This window comes from Alosa pseudoharengus, unplaced genomic scaffold (genome assembly GCF_046254945.1).
Source record: "Alosa pseudoharengus isolate Yale_2024_CS ecotype anadromous, Long Island Sound unplaced genomic scaffold, YU_APseudo_1.1 YU_APseudo_1.1_scf_7, whole genome shotgun sequence".
Lineage (NCBI taxonomy): Eukaryota > Metazoa > Chordata > Actinopteri > Clupeiformes > Clupeidae > Alosa > Alosa pseudoharengus.
The window spans coordinates 23,945,997-23,964,260 of NW_027468859.1; the positions used below are offsets into that span (position 1 = coordinate 23,945,997).

General features: G+C 40.6%; 1 protein-coding gene across 5 annotated transcripts in view; it reads left to right on the forward strand.

The window, feature by feature from the left end:
• Positions 1 to 7,057: 7,057 nt before the first annotated feature.
• The window catches only part of LOC143110495 (sterile alpha motif domain-containing protein 9-like), a 51,957-nt gene continuing 40,750 nt past the window's right edge, over positions 7,058 to 18,264 (forward strand). Inside the window, exons 1-3 of one of the 5 annotated variants that reach the window (XM_076273406.1) lie at positions 7,058 to 7,208; positions 10,141 to 10,230; positions 11,494 to 11,595. The gene's annotated coding sequence lies outside the window, so the exon portion shown is untranslated. Of the gene's footprint in view, positions 7,209 to 10,140; positions 10,231 to 10,617; positions 11,040 to 11,152; positions 11,246 to 11,493; positions 11,596 to 18,264 lie in introns of those variants that run through there. The other 4 variants (XM_076273409.1, XM_076273407.1, XM_076273408.1 and 1 more) reach the window with 4 other exon arrangements.

Sequence of the window (18,264 nt, forward strand, 5' to 3'; positions counted from 1 at the left end):
TGACTTGGGCTGACTTAGAAATTTGCCCACACTTAATAATATATTATAATATTGAGATTCAGGAAGATGATCCAGTGCAAGTTGAGTAACTTTAGGCGGGTCAATATAGGGTTCAACATCAAACAAATTGATACAAAAGGTTTTTTTATGGATTCTAGTACTGTTAGACATGCTAAATAACATACTAAAAATCTAGTAAAATCTGACCTTGAGAAATTATGGCCACCAAAATGGCTGCCAAGAGGTTAGAATGGCTATGGGCCCTATCATGACAGTCAACAGCACGGCGCAAAGTGTATAATCATTATGATGCAACACATATTTCTATTGTACACTCAAGTTTTTCGTCATCTGTTTTATTGAGCAACGCACTAAGGGGTGTAGCCATTAATGATGACCTAAGGAGGGGTCTAGCGCATTATCTAAAAATCGCTATCGTACATTACCTAAAACGCATTACGCCACTGACCAAGAAATACCTAGTCAGAAATCCATGGTGAGTTTTTTATGTTATTTTAAGAGTGCATTATCAACAGTGATGCGCGGGTGCACAACTACACACTGCTTTTCTTGTCCACAGGAACGTGCACCAGCGCACATCCATGCAAAACATTACAAACTAGATGTACCGCAGAGCGGTACAAAATATGACCGCCGCCCAGTCCAGCACATTTTTTCCACAAAAAGAAATCACGCTGAAAGGCCTATATGATTCTAACTGTCTCACTAAATTGCATTATCCACACTCAATTCTCACTGGTATCTGCTAGACAACAAGTACCAAAACATGATTAGTTCATAGATTTCACATGTAAAATTCATTTTATACAACCCCACCTCCATCTTGCCTGTTCATAATTCTGAGAAATTCTTGATTGTTTGTGTTATGTTTATGTTATGTGTGTGGGTGTGTGTGTGTGTGAGTGTGTGTGTGTGTGTGTGTGCGTGCTTGTGTGTGTGCCTGCGTATGTGCCTGTGCATGGAAGCGTACATATGTCTACTGTGTGAGTATATGTCATACGTATGATTACTGTGAATGTGTGTGTGTGCGTGTGTATCTGTTTGTGCACATGTGTGCACATGAAATGGGTTAACATGACCCCTGGAGGCAAATATACGGAAAAAAAATGGTCATCCTAGGCCCTACAGTTCTCAAGATATTCACAGAGAACTGTGTCTGGCCTACCCTCCTTTCGGGCTACAGATCAAAACGAAAAATGACGGTTCCATGCTATCCATGTGGGGGTACATGCCCACCAAGTTTTGTGTACCCCGGTCTTTCAGTGTCCCGGGAATCCTTGTTGGTGTACGTCACTAAATGTACACATAAATTATTTTATTGTAAGGCCCCCCATGAATGAAAGTACACAAAACTTGGCATGCATTCGGAGGGTGTCATAATGATCCTACACTTTCAATTTCGTGCAGTTTTGACCATGTCAGCCAGAGATATTGTGATGAAAACACCTAAATTTTTGCTTTTTAATTTTTAACTAGGTGGCGCTATACATGAAATAAGTGGTAATGGGATGGGTTGACATGGCCCCTTGAGATCAACATACAAAAAAAAGGTGGACCTCCTAGGCCATACGGTTCTCGAGATATTCACAGAAAACTGTCTGCAGCTTCGCTGCGCGGCGGTCATAATTACATGATTACAATGGAACATAATTATAATAAAGATATCAGGAAATACGTCTCACAATGAGTAGTTTCACCATTCACCATCATTTGCAAATTGTTAATGACAGTTAAAAGTGAATAGGCGAGAGGCACATATGGAGCACATCTGAAGACGCACTGTCACGAGATGTAAGCAACTCCTCTGCAGGATAAATGTCCTTAGGTTTCTTATTCAGTCATTTAAACACTATTGGGGTAAGTGTTGCCTTTTTCAGGCTATTTTGTCAATGGTAACCTATTGTCAGTCAATAGCGTAATTATGACCGCCGCGCAGCGAAGCGGCGGTCATATAGGTGATCTGTAGCCCCCCCGCTGGACTGGACCCCCCGAAAGGAGGGTAGGGCAGACACAGTTTTCTGTGAATATCTCGAAAACCGTAGGGTTTAGGAGGACCATTTTTTTTTTGTATGTTGATCTCAAGGGGCCATGTCAACCCATTCCATAACCACTCATTTCATGTATAGCGCCACCTAGTTAAACACAAAAAAGTAAAAATGAGGTGTTGTAATTGAAGGTATCTGTGACCTAACAAAGTCTAAACTGTACAAAATTGGAAGTGTAGGATCATTATGACACCCTCTGTATGCACGCCAAGTTTCGTGGAATTCCGTTCATGGGGGGCTACACAATAAATTCATTTATGTTACTATACACCAACTGGCCTGTAGGTGGCCGGAGACAGTTTTCTGTGAATATCTCGATAACCGTAGGGCCTAGGAGGTCCACCTTTTTTATGTATGTTGGTCTTAAGGGGGCATGTCAACCCATCCCATTACCACTTATTTTATGTATAGCGCCACCTAGTTAAAAATGAAAAAGCAAAAAATTAGGTGTTTTCATCACAATATCTCTGGCTGACAAGGTCAAAACTGCACGAAATTAAAAGTGTAGGATCATTATGACACCCTCCGAATGCATGCCAAGTTTTGTGTACTTTCGTTCATGGGGGGCCTTACAATAAAATAATTTATGTGTACATTTAGTGACGTACTACAAACAAGGATTCCCGGGACACTGAAAGACCGGGGTACACAAAACTTGGTGGGCATGTACCCCCACATGGATAGCATGGAACCGTAATTTTTCGTTTTGATCTGTAGCCCCCCCGCTGGACTGGACCCCCCGAAAGAAGGGTAGGGCAGACACAGTTCTCTGTGAATATCTTGAGAACTGTAGGGCCTAGGATGACCATTTTTTTCCGTATGTTTGCCTCCAGGGGTCATGTTAACCCATTTCATGTGCACACATGTGCACAAACAGATACACACACACACACACACACACATACATTCACAGTAATCATATGTATGACACATACTCACACAGTAGACATATGTACGCTTGCATGCACAGGCACATACGCAGGCACACACACAAGCACGCACACACACACACACACACACACACACACACACACACACGCATAACATAAACATGTACATGCACACAATTCAAGAATTTCTCAGAATTATGAACAGGCAAGATGGAGGTGGGGTTGTATAAAATTAATTTTACATGTGAAATCTATGAACTAATCATGTTTTGGTACTTGTTTTCTAGCAGATATCAGTGAGAATTGAGTGTGGATAATGCAATTTAGTGAGACAGTTAGAATCATATAGGCCTTTCAGCGTGATTTATTTTTGTGGAAAAAATGTGCTGGACTGGGCGGCGGTCATATTTTGTACCGCTCTGCGGTACATCTAGTTAACTGTGTATCACTGTTTTGTGTTGACTATGACACCAAGGAGAAGTTAGTTTTACTTTGCCAATGAGTTCAAATAATAGACTGCAGATGCGTTTATAGGCTATACTCTGCTAGCTTTTAGTAAAGCATGGTTTAGTGGAATACCTGTTCCATACTGTCTCGCATGCAAGCAGATTTCTGCAAATGGGCCGCTGACTATCACAATACCGATGCGCTGTTTGAAGTCCAACTGCTTGCTGTTAAAGGGAATGACAGATGTCACTCTCATTGGTAGGATGTAACTCCCAAAACACACCCATGACTAACTAAGAAACATAAGATCCACCTTTTTGCGCCAGGTGTCTGACTTTTGAAAACAAAACCACACCCAATGTGGACTGGACAAACCCCTAAGCTATTTGCTAGTAACCATGCGTATTAGACAAATATAACCCTATATCTCAATTACTATTCAGCCCACAGGGGTGAATCTGAGGACAAATGATGGTCAAATTAAACAATAATATGATTTTAAATGTTAACATTGAACATTTTGAAATGCTCTACCTTTTTCAGCGATATATTAAAATCAATGTGTTTTAATACAGAGTAAATGCAATACAGGAATATGTACCATGTCCAAGGCATGGAGGAAGATAATACTTAACTGGTATCATATCTCATCTAGAGGGCATATGCTTTTAGAAAATATATAGTTTAGGGTGTTTAATTTGTTTTCCATAGACAGTATAGGCTAAAATGTATCCGCTTTACACTAGATTCGCCTATACAGAATATAGGGCAATGTATTGTGCATGGCATGGAGGAAGATGGGAAATGTCTTAAATTGTGTAATTTCTCATCTAGAGGGTATATGCTTTCAGAAAATATATAGTTTAGGGTGTTTAATTTGTTTTCCCTGGACCGTACATGCCAAAATGTATCCACTGTACACTAGATTCGCCTATGCAGAATAGAGGGCAATGTGTTGTCCATGGCATGGAGGAAGATGAGACATGTCTTATCTGGTGTTATATCTCATCTACAAGTAATATGCTTTCAGGAAATATATAGTTTAGGGTATTTAATCTGTTTTCCATAGACAGTATAGGCTGAAATGTATCCGCTTTACACTAGATTCGCCTATACAGAATAGAGGGCAATGTATGTGCATGGCATGGAGGAAGATGGGAAATGTCTTAAATTGTGTTGTATCTCCTCTAGAGGGTTTTGTGCTTTCAGAAAATATATAGTTTAGGGTGTTTAATTTGCTTTCCCTAGACAGTATATGTCAAAATGTGTCGGCTTTACACTAGATTCGCCTATACAGAATAGAGGCCAATGTATTGTGCATTGCATGGAGAAAGATGGGACATGTCCTATTTGGTGTCATATCACTTCTAGAGGTTATATGCTTTTAGAAAATATATAGTTTATGATGTTTAATTTGTTTCCCTTAATAGTGCAGGCCAAAATGTATCAGCTGTTCACTTTATTCGCCTATACAGAATAGAGGAGTATGTATTATGCATGGTATGGAGGAAGATGGGACATAATTTGATTAATGCTATATTTCATGTAGGGCATATGCTTTTAGAATATGTATAGTTTTGGCTGTTCTATGACTTTGGTAAAACCATGACCCATGCATGGGCATGCATTTTAATTATTAATCTTAAACTATATTTATTAGTATAGCATGCACCTTTTGCCAGACGTCACAACACTAGTCACCTCTTTGGAGGCTAGCTGCAGTTATCTGCACCTGTCTGTCGAATTTGGACATTATCATGTCCATCTTCATCTTCAACTTTGCCTTTACAATTTTCATTCATTCATTCACTTACATAAACATACTGTGCTGTCTGATTACTGTTTTAGCCAAAATTGTGCAAATTAAAGAGGCATGATACAGGCCCCTCTGATTGGACAGACAGTCTATCAGTCAACCCCCGGGCAAGAGGTCAATTACTATAAGTCTTGGAAAATGATGGACTGATACTTTCTAAATCAGACCACCAAAAACACTTTCCTAGGCTGAATAATGCTTAACTATGTGTTTGTACAACTTTAACATTGTGGAACACTTAAATGCAAAAACACACTGGCTCTATTTAAAGACTGAACAACCATTTCCATTGATTCAAAGGGCCAAAAAAAAAAAAACACCAAACAAACAAGTCTGAAATAAGCCTGAGAAATGTACTAACTCTTTGAAAATAAAAGAATGTTCCTCAACAATGCAATATTCTAAAATTCCATGTTAAGTTAGATGGGGTCTGATATTCTTTAGAATGCTTATTCTACAACATTCTAATTACAGTTTTGTCAGTATTTGCTAAAGGATAATGCATAAAACAACCCTCATTTTAACATATTTCCACCAACTGGATTTTCATGGACTTTTACTATGGTGTTTAGATCACCAATTGAAATATAATAAAAATGTGAAAATAAATTCTGTTGCAATTAGTTTTGGGTCAGACCTTACTTTGCCTGGACTATAAATATCTTGAACAGACCAGACCAACAGTCAAGGAGTGGGGTGCAGGAGGATACAGTAGATACTAGGCCTCTCATTAGATGGTCAAGAGAGAGGGGATGATGTCAGCTGGTGAGGATAAGAGCAAGGACAAGTAACAGGTGGGCATTGGCTGCTATGAAGTAAACAAGATAAGAAAGCCCTGCTTACACCCAACTGGATAGAACCAGAAAGACCCAGAACTAGACAGTTTTGCATATATTTTTATGCATGATGGGAAGATGGTTTCCACCAATATCCGTAACCCTGTCAGATGCTGATTGGCCAAAAGGTGTCTTTCGAGAATGGCGCGAGGAGAGGGCACTTCTCGAAGGCCAAGGGGTATATAAGATAGGCCGCAGCCATCTTTAAGTCAGATTTCATCGGGGGCCCCAGCTGATGACATCTCCTCCCTATTGCTTTGATGGATGGTCTGGACTTTGGTTGGGCTGTGCTATCACTGCAATACAGAATAAAAATCAACAGTCTTCAGAGATCTCTTGTCTGCATTGTCTCCTTCGGATGTTTTGTTCCAGAGTGTTAATAGTTAAGTGATTGATTGTTAATTGGATTTGAGAGTGGACAGTTTTTCCATGACACTTACTTGCTTGGTTCAAGCTGCTTTCAGCATACAGAGTGGACTGATTGATGCCGCTGTTGTTGCAGGCAGCTCACTGCGCCGAGATTAGTGTGTGCTTCACCTCACTGTGTTCACTGTGTGCTGAGTGTGTTTCACTAATTCACAGATTGGGATAAATGCAGGTGATTGAAGATGTGATGATGCTTTCAATGATGGCTTTGTAGAAGAGCACCAAAATGGTTTTGTTGACATGAAACTTTTTCAGTTGTCTTAGGAAATAAAGTCTCTGATATGCCTTTTTGATAAGGTGGGTGGTGTTAATGTCCCATTTCAAATTATGGCTGATATCTGAGCCAAGAAATGTAAAGGAGTCAATCAAGGTTATTGGGTGGCTAACGCCTTTAGCTGTTCTAAAGTCAGTGTAATCTACGGCCTCTCGGAGCTTAAATTTGATAATTGCGTTCTTATCTGTGTCTTTAAGACTCCCTCACAGTCCGAGGAGCATCTCGCTGCAGCCTGCGCAGTCCGCATAGGCTACGTCATGGGGGGGGGGGGGGTGGGGGATCAGAAGTTTCGATTCGTCGAAAAAGCTTTGTGTAGTGAATTCACGATGGAAGAGTTGGGTTTCTGAGATCTCTTCGAAAAGAAGGGGTGCTTTTTCATTGTTGTGAATTGTTAAGAGCCTATCGTGTTAAGCCTAGGCCTAGGCTACATGAAGAAAATAGCGAGTGACATAGGTAAGTAGTTTTGTTGCTGGCATCAAATTCAAAATGAACATATATTTTCCATGAAATAGGATTGTCTAGGCCTATTTTTCCAGCTAAATATGGGTTTACGAGATTTGCAGATTATTCTGTTTTATTTGCATTTTGATAACGTCCCAACTTTTTATGATTTAGGCCTAGAGTTGTAGCCTAATAACAACAATATCAAATACAAACAATGCAAATAATGACAAAGATAGGCTAATAGAAACCTTAAACATAACTGTTCAGGATTAATTCATGATGCCTCAAATTCAAATGTCATCAAAATATATGTAGGTGACCGTTAGCTCTTCCGCACAAAGATAGGCCTACATTATTTTGATGGCCGTTTCAGTGAGCCAGGGCGTATATTCATAACGAGATACAGCGTTCAAATTCAGCAAAGCAGCAGAGGCACAAGAGGAAATGCGCTGCTGGGCTTGTCACTGTTGATATGCAGAAGCTGTCTTGATTAATTCACTTCGGTAAAGTTAGACAGAAATTGGCAGATTCTTAAGATTCGCGTTTTGCGGTTCAATAAATCATAGGAGAAACGTTTTCATTGCACAATAGAGAGCTCTATCTAACCGTAGTAAGGTAGACAACAAGCTACAACCCGGTTTTCATCCGAAAGAACCGTGGACATATGTGGATAAATAAAACGCATCCCTATGAGCATTCGGCTGTCAGCCGAGCGCCTCGGGACAGTCTACAAAGTGCAAAAACGAAAGTGGATACAAAGATACATTTAAATAGCTTTACTGTTATTGAGCCTAGTGCTTCCAAAATCATAACACACAGCTACTGCTTCTCAACACACTACACCTGCCAATTACGGGAAAAACGGACTCACCCTATTTATAATATATTTTTTAATGAGGGCGAAATTCACTGTAATTAAGCCTAGTGCTTCCAAAACCACAACAGACATCTAGGGCCTCACTAGCAATATACTACACCAGCTAATTATGGAAAAACGGACTCACCCTATTTATAATATTTTTTATGGAGGAAAAATTCAATAGCTTCACTGTTATGGAGCCTAGTGCTTCCAAAATCACAACACACATCTAGGGCCTCCCAATCAACATACTACAGCAGCTAATTAGGGACAAAATGACTTGCCCTATTTATAACATATTTTAATGGGGGACAAATTCAATAGCTTCGCTGTTATTCACTGTTAATTCGCTATGTTTCCAGATTCCCCTCAGAGGGATAGCTGCAGGCCAACAGAGTGGGCCTAAACGCACAAGAACAAACAAAAATGTCAAAATAGCAACTAGTCATTACATGCGAGGTATATGAGACAGATAGATAGATAGATAGATAGATAGATAGGGGAAATTCAAGGTCTCAGTAGCATACAGACATCACACACAACATGCACTTACAGCAGAAAGGGTAAATAGTATATACATATAGTATAACAAAACTCCACTGTACAATAGAGACAGTAGAAGATAAGAAAAACTAACAAAACTAAATACTAAATATACTATTTGTACTACTTGAGGGTGATCAAGCATGAGACACTTGCAGTGACAGGGCCGGGACTGGCCTGTAGTTCTGTGTGCATGGTAAGGTGCTCAAGAGAGTGAGTGTCATGGTGAAGGTGCAAAAAGTAGTCCAACAGTAGTCCAACAGTGCAACAGTGCAAGAATAAGGTCTAGAGACCAGCATAAATAATAAGACAAATAAGAGAGTAAAGTATAATGTAGACAAGGTAATATAAAAAAACTATGTCAGTGCAAGAATAGGTTGAGGTAATAGGGTTACATCCATTCAGTATTGTAGCAGAAGCCATTGGTCATGTGTGCTAATATAGCATGAAAAACAGTGTAGCAGTAAAACAGTAGTAAAAACATTAGGCTGTGGACAGTAGTAAAACAGTAGTGGGCAGTCAGTGCTGTGGAGTGGATGACATTCATTGTCCAAGATGTTGATCAGTTTGCTCAGGGTCCTTTTATCTGATATTGAAGTGATGCCAGACCCGGCGGCAGACACAAATTCACGGACGGGCATTACACCTTTCCAGGGGGGGCACGGGAACTTAAATTGATCACGGTAGTTTAAGCTCACACTTGACAAAACATTCTAATATGAAAATGTAGATGCAATTGCTGTAAAATGGCGCAGGTCCTTTAAGAGAACCCCGTGCGCAGGGATGGAGAGAGAGAAAGTGAGAGGGGATATGTGTTACTGAGATGCGTGTGGGAAAAGTAGACGTGCTGTTAAGACTGGAGCTAGTCATATTCAAAATAATGCAAAAATAAATCCGCAGATAAAACCAAAATCCTCGTTCATTTGCTAACCACTTTCAGATAGAGTGTTAGGGAGTTAGCCCCGAAGTTATGGATATCTTCGGCCCTGGAGTGGTAACAAGCTCCCTGTTCTTCGACTAGGTCAGAAGAAAAAACAGTAAAGGTTAACGCTATCAAACAAACCCAGAAACTACTAGGCCTACTTCTACTAACTACGATATGAGATATAGTCTACCCGCGAGCCGATAAGCCATATTTGTCATCGGATGACAGGGGTTAGTGCAGAGTAGCTTAGACTGCGCTACGTAACCTCCTCTCCATTTAGGTGATGGACTTGACTAATGTTCCTTATTGATTAGCTACGGAATAATACAGATTTTACAAGTTTTATTTGCTACTTGCTAGATTGACAAACGTATAATATAGGCCTACATTTAATACGTGTTCAAAATCAATCTATGGGATTGGGGTTGGTTGGTGTAGCCAAGCTCGTCCAGGGTGGGCACAGATGACTTCCAGGACGGGCCTGGCCCCCCAAAGCCCCCCCATGACGCCGGGACTGAGTGATGCACTCCAGTTCGGCTCCCACGACACAGCCAGCTTTCCTTACTAGCCTGTCTAGTCGCCCAGCATCCTTCTTCTTTGTGCTTCCTCCCCAGCATACCACAGCATAGAAGAGGACGCTAGCAACAACAGACTGGTAAAACATCCTGAAGACTTACTGCAGACATTGAAGACATTGGTGATTGGTGATTATCAATATAACCATGTTTTATTGGTGTAGGGGGAGGCTATTCTTAACCTGACTCTCCGCCTAGCTCCACTCATCCATCTGGGATCGATCCATTGGAGAGGTGTTTCAGAAGGCTGGGCCTTATCAAACATCCTTGCATATGATTGGATAAGCCACTTGTCCGTCATCTATTGACGTGCTACTTCAGCCACCCACATCGAAGCCAACCCGTGACGCTGAGAACAGTCTCACAGTCGCTTCTACGCTACGTCACATCTATGAAACTCCCGCCCTGCGTTCTGATTGGCTCTACCATAAAATCTGGTGCCGAAATCACTCTCAACGGAAGCGGTCCCAGATGGATGTGAGTGGAGCTAGGCGGAGCTAGGCGGAACGACAGATTGTGGTTAGGTCACAATCTGGTCTTTATACATTTGTTTAAATACACAGTGTATAAGTACAGCTTTAAGGCCTATCGGATCACAGCCCTCCATCAAGGCAATATCAGTAGTGAAAGTGAAACTAAATTAGGTCAGTCATCCCATGAGTCAGATCAGCTCAAAAATGGCTGATAGTTTTTCCATCATCTCTTGCACAGACAAACCACACTGAAAACATAACCTTCATAGCGGCAGTAATAAGGGGTACTATACTGAAGTAAGGAACTACTGAAGTAAACTATAATCAATATTGACAATGGCTTACTACATACATGTAATCATTAGTGATTGAGATTATTGCAGAGGTGTTACCAGGATGTCATCATATGGTGCGGATTTGGCTTATTTGGAAACGGGGACGGCAACTAAGAAATTGGCTCAAAAGGTAGACTACAAACACAATCTATCGTCCAATTCACAATCTATTGTCCAACACTTTAGTTTAGGGAAAACATTTTAGCCATTAATACAGGGGTTCCCAAACTTTTCCTTGACAAGGCCCCCCAAATACCACTAGGTTCTGGCCAAGGACCCCTTGATGTGTTATTAAACCCATCGACAATACTACGGCAAATTTAAAAATACATTAAGGTAATCCTAATAATTATTTTAGCCACAAGCACTTTGTGATGGAGCATACAGTGTGTAAAATTACATTTGGGGCTTTCTGCTATATGAGAGCTATCACTCTACTATTATTCCCAGTCATTATCATGGAAAATAATGTTAAGATATGCGACAAATTATTATAATGGCATTGTATAACAACCCTCATAGTAATGGGTATATTTAAAATTGTTCAAATGTATTTATTTGTTGCTTTTATTTTTCTTTCCAAGTTGCTGAGGCCCCCCTGGCACCCCCTCGCGGCCCCCACTTTGAAAACCACTGCATTAATACATCAATGATAACAGTATGCATATGTATTAGTGCTCCACAAGGTCTGTATAGCAACCTTGCACATTTATTAGGGCTTTATTGAACAATTTCTTATTCTTAATCAATAGGCCATTTATTCTTGGTAAATCCTTAATAAGCAACAAGTTGGTCTTGATCAAGGTTACTGGTTACTGGCTTTTGTCCAAAACAACTTATAGAATATGAACATTACAATAGTTAAAACTAGAAAATGTAATTCTGTAGAATTACCAGTGCCTGAAAATGCAAAAGTTGTGATATAAAATATCATATATAGTTAAAATAGATAATGCAGAGATGGTTACAAAGATGATGCTAGGATAGACATGGTGGTTGCAAAGCTTAATAAAAGTTGGTAGTTTAAAAGTAGACAGTTTAATAGTTGAATGTAGAAGTGGTTGATAGACTGATAGTTTATTTTTTTTAAATATATTTGTTTGGCCTTTTTATGCCTTTAATGATAGTGACAGTGGAGAGTGACAGGAAGCGAATGGGAGAGAGAGCAGGGGTGGGATCCGGAAAGGACCACGGGGCGGGAATCGAACCCAGGTTGCCGGGGTACGGTGCAGGTGCCCCAGCCAGGTGCGCCACAGCTGGGGCCAGACTGATAGTTTAATGCATGTTGATAGGCAGATAGTTTAATGGATGTTGATAGACAGATAGTTGACGATAACTGACAGTTGGAATGACATTTTAACTAATGTTGCTAATTAGTTATCGGAACTCCCCCTATTACCGTCGGTCCCGTATTTCCGGCGTCTTGCGTGTATGTGTCACTTAACCTTCTAACACTGTTCCGGTCAAAAATTACCGATTTACATATTCCCTGTACCATAAATATGGCATTTTTCATCAGATTGCCTCAAGATCTTATGATATCCTTCACAAAAGGCTATTGAACACATATAATTTATTGTGACTACTTTCTTCCAATTTTGAGTGATTTATTCAACTTGGAAACACTTCTTTTGTTTACGGTCGCCATAGGAAATGAATGGGAAAGAGTATAATTTTCATCCAGGAGATCCAAGAGTCTTTATCCACACACACACAGTTCATGTTGTCAGTTCATGTTGCTAATTGTGCGTGTGAACCACCAATGTTCGCACACATATGCATTCACGCACATAGAGAAACACACCCACCCACACACACACAGACACACACACATGTACACCCACTCACACACACATAATATACACACACACACACAAACACACACAATTCATGTTGTCAGTTCATGTTGTCATGTTGCCACTTGTGCATGTGAACCACCGATGTTCGCACACACATGCATGCATGCACACACAGAAACACCCCCCACACACACACACACACACACAAACAGTCGGGCTTTTCCCAAATCACGGGAGTAACGTCGACGCAGCGGTATAGTAGCAGATAGTAGCATCCATCAGGCAAGTGTCCTTTAAATAAACTCCTGGTGTACAAACTTTTCAATGCCTCGTTTTATAAGTAAAGAACATAGTTGTACTACTGTAGAAGTTCCGTACCATTCAGGGCATTACTAGTGGGGTAATTTACGAGATAAAAGAAGGTTCCATTACGCCTGCAGAAAGTCATTAGTTTCTGACAGCGCTACTCGACCAGGGTTCGACCAAGGGAAAACAGGTTCTGGGAGGGTGTTTGGCTCGGGGTCATTGTGCAAAGGACCCTAGGGTGAAATTACTCCGAACCATCGCGAGACACACAATAACACATCAAATCCCAGAAAAAGTGTTTTTTTCATAATATGGCCACTTTAAATGTGTTGGTGGTTATACTATAAGTCTCAATCTGTCATTTATTTGCACAAAACCTGCAAGAAGTCATAATTTAAGGGGTTATTGCCTTTTAGCACACCCAACTGCGACCCAGCTAGATAATATAATGGACGCCTATTTTTTCCACTTACTGTGAGTGGTTCTGTGCAGAAATACAAGACCATAATAGTCATAATTTGTGTTTAAAAGGGGAAGTATAAGGCTACATGTGTGCTATAATAAAACTAGGGTGACCACCAACCAGACTCTGAAAAGGAGGACAAGTTATCTATAAAGTGAGGACAAATTGGCCAAAATGAGGACACTCCCAATGTCTGCTCATAGGCCTATTCCAGTTGAGTGCCTGTAGCTAGCTGGTACATATCTGTGTAGTGTGTATGCTGTGTGAACTTCCTTCCCAACACCTTAAGAGTTGTGCTAGTAAGAGAGCCAGCAGACCAGGCTTTTAGCTCGATTGTTAGCACGCTTGACTCCCGAATCCAAGGTGCCGCTGTTTGTGGGTTTGAGTCCGGGCGAGTGCAGGGCTGAGCCATGCAAATCAGCACACGGCATTGGTGCCATGACTCAGCTCAGGAGTGAGGTTTAGACATGAACACGCAATTTGTGTTGAAAAGGGGAAGTGGGGGCTATGTGTACCATAAAGTAGCAGAAATAGCTAAGTACCACAGTACCATAGTACCACAACACAAATCTTTGGGCCATTCGCTCAACCCAGCTTATATCAAAATAAAACATCTTTCATCTTATTGATTAAATTCAAAGCTAATTTTAATAGCCTAGAAATCTAGACGCACCCTAGCGGCAGCAAATATGTTATTGCTTAGTCTGGCTTGTGAGGCTATAATTTTAATGTTTATCACAGTGAACCCAGGCTGTAGCCATGATGTCAACATTGGGGGGGACCAAATCTGTGGTGCGGTATGAATTTAAATAACAGAATTTCAATACATTTCCTGCCATGCAAAAATATTATTAAAATCACAAACAAGTCATTAGTTAAGTCAGTCAATTAGGATATACCAAACTTTTGACGGACATAGGCACGGATGGATTATGAACCCCTGGGCATACAGTAGATGCAAAAAAAACCCTCCCCTGTTAAGATAGGGGGGCCCGGGGGCATACTTTCCCGGAAGACTTTAAAAAAAAAAATTACCCTTTATATTATGACGACTTTTGTGGAAATAGAAAAGAAGGGCGGAGAAGCTTCACACAGTCTTAGGCTTCAGGGCCCCCTGAGCTCTTGGGCCCAGTAGGCCCATTCAATAATCCATCCCTGGATATAGACCTGTGGTATGACTCCATTTGTCTCCAAAATGTATATTTTAAAAGAAAATACAAACTAGAGTATCTGATAATATTACATTGAATGCTTACTCATAGGTTTGGACCTAGCCCAATCATATTTTGTATTTTGATTTTATTATTCTGGCGGCTAATCACACAATTTTAAGGTTGTTTGAAAGGGATGGGATTCAATATAGGCTACTAAGACAGGTCCCTCTTCTGTCTGACTCACCTTAAGTTACCCTATGCATTATAGGCTGGTTTCTGACAGAAATTATGTTTTGTCTTAAAATGTAGAAACACAGCCTTTATTTGGTGAATGGAGGTGGAAATTCCTTTCATTGGTTAATGTCCGTGATTCACATGAACTGTAGGCTATCACCGCCATTGTAAACGTTTTTTCAACTTTTGTGCCGTCGCCACATTAGAGTGCTACGTTTTGCCTGCATGGATGTGCGATTGAGTGCGCATCTAAATGTAACATGCAAGATGCAACAGCCATTTCTAAGAGGCTTATAAACCGGTTCATTTCTGACATTACTACTAGCATATGAATGCATTATTTATGTTGTAAGACATGTGAAAGAAATAAATGACACAGGCACACACAAATTCAAATGAAAGGATACTACGTTTACTTTCGCTATCATTGCGAGAAAATAGGCTACAATATGGAAAATGCTTCAAAGTTACCTTTGAGTCTGATCAGCTTCAAAAATGAATGGGGTTTCCTTAGACAGTGCACTGCAAAAAATGAATTCTAACCAAATGTTATTGATCTTATATTAAGATTAAAAAATCTATTTGGTATTGTTTTTAGTATGAAAAGACTTACCTACCACCCTCTCAAAAGATCATTTTGACTTAATTTAAGAAGACTTATTTTAACTTATTTTAAGGAGTCTTATCAAGACACATTTGCTTGTTTATAGGACAAATTTGCTTAACGCACTGGCAGACAAATTTGCTTGTTTTCAAGATGAGATGTCTTAAAATAAGTCCATTTTTTTAAAAATTAAGTCAAATGATTTCACAAGAAAGCACTAGGTAAGTCTCTTTATACTGAAAACAATACCAACTAGTTTTTTTTTATCTTGATATAAGATTAATAACACTTGGTTAGATTTTGTTAGATAAGCAGTTTTTGCAGTGTGCTACACCTTTCCAACAAGTTTTGTGAGAATTGTACCGGTATCTTTTGCGATATTGTTGACAGCCTGCACCGCAGTAGGGTGTAGGGCTGGGCGATATATCGGTATTACGACTACGACCGATATATTTTTGAAAACGATATGTAGTTGAGACAATATCGTAATACCGGTATTATGTCAAATAATGGGCCATTTTATCAAAGCCACTTGCTCTTCTGTGTTCAGACCATTCAGATAGCCGCAGCTCTGCTCAACTGCGCCCCTTGCGTGTGCACGTTCTCCCTCGCAGCACTACAAACTTTCAAACATGACGGACACTGAGTCAGATTTTGTTTACCTTGATCAGAGAGGTTAGTGCTGATGCCTATTCCGTCGGCACATCAACGGCTAGACCGATAATTCTCGTTGTGAAATCAAAATTCCACTGGAGCTCCAAGCGGTTTTGTACACGCAGATTTAAGTTACAACACTGTTTAGCAGCTACAGCTCTTCGACTCACGGTAAAATGTCATTTTTGGTACATAGCCTAGCTAATTTAAATACACTGATGAATGCTTGCGTTTAGCGACAGTAACAGATCTAAAGTCCTCAGGGAGACAACCTAAACGCTGATTTTATTAAGAGGATATGCACGCGACTCGCGAGCAGTTAGGGCATCATTTTTTATGATTCCTGAAACCCCATTCAATCTTGCATAGGGATTTTTCTTACGAACCGGAACATGCAAAAATGAACGCATACAAAACGACGGTAGCGTCTATCACACTCTTGATGAGTGACTCAGTTACGTTGTTTAAGTAGCCTAATTGTTTAAAACTATTTTTGTTGTTGATAGCAACATGTCTAGACCATCATAGTCTACATTTGCTTGTCATCTAGGCCCTATCAAATCCTTACAGGTAAAAAACCTGCATTGTGTGACAAAACTGCAGTTTTTTTCAATATTGTTGTGCCCAAAATAGCTTATTGCATTGTGCAGTACAATGTAGGCCTGCGTTGTCAGTCAGGGTCAACTTTTGGTCTTTTGTTATTTGCACAGCTTTATCAGAGCAACTGTAGCCTATGCCTTTTGTAGGCCTATGTTATTGTTTACACTTTTTTGCACAGCTCTGTTAGAGCAGTCTGAAATTAATATAATTAAAACTGGCTGTGTTGTCATAATTGTTGTGTTGAGTGAATATATGAAGCACTTTGCTCTTTCTGTTTGAAATATCAATATCGTATCGATATCGTATATCGCCAATCAGCCCAAAAATATCGGGATATCAGTTTTGGTCCATATCGCCCAGCCCTAGTAGGGTGCAGGAAGCTTTTGATAGCGCACGCCTCAAACGATAAACGCACCACTCACAGTGTACTCTCTGAAACCATGAATAGGTCACTAATTTGTGTGTTATTTACGTTTGATTGCATTTCAGATGGCGGGACTTTTTGGTTTCCTGTAGTAGCCTATAGCGTTTTTTTCTTTATTTTTTTTGTATGTCCGAATATTGGGGGGGACATTTTGGTCACATCTGAAAGTCTATGGTGACTACGGCCCTGCAGTGAACTACCACCATTAGCAAGCTGGTGTCTTGCAGATTCACATGCTGTGTGTGTGGCCACTGAGTGAAATGACGCATAATGTAGCCTACTGTAAACAGAGAACGATGTGTGGAATTGGGTTAGTTAAACAACTACAGTAATAATAATAATAATAAATAATAATAACTTGGTTTTATATAGCGCCTTTCATGTAACCCAAGGTCGCTTTACAAAGGAGATAGGGCAGGGGAATAGAGAGGAGAAGAGAGGAGGGGGTAGAAGTGGGGTTGAGGGGCAGGGTGGTTAAGGACCATAGGCCTCAGTGAATAAATGTGATTTTAGGTGCTTTTTGAACGTAGCCAGTGTGGGGGCTTGGCGGATATGGAGAGGTAGACTGTTCCAAAGGGTGGGGGCAGCAACACAGAAGGCTCTGTCACCAAAAGTCCGTAGCCTGGAACGAGGGATGACAAGCTGGTCCTTGCCAGAGGACCTCAGGGACCTTGGCTGGGAGTGATGCTGGATGAGATCGGAGAGGTACTGGGGAGCAAGAGCATTGAGGGATTTGTAGGTAAGGAGTAATATTTTGTAGGTGATGCGTGACTTTACCGGGAGCCAGTGAAGCTGCTTGAGTGTGGGGGTAATGTGTTGCCATCGCTTTGTGTGTGTGAGGATCCTGGCAGCCGAGTTTTGGACACGCTGTAGCTTGTCCAGTGCTTTGGTGGGAAGACCATAAAGGACACCGTTACAGTAGTCCAGACGGGAGGTGATGAAGGCATGTATCAGAGTCTCCGCAACAGTGTCTGACAGTGAGGGCCGGAGTCTGCAGATGTTTTTGAGGTGAAAGAAGGCGGATTTGGTGATGTTACTGATGTGAGCTTGGAGTGAGAGGTTGCAGTCCAGAGTCACACCCAAGTTACGCACTTCTTGGGAGGGCCTGATGGTAAAG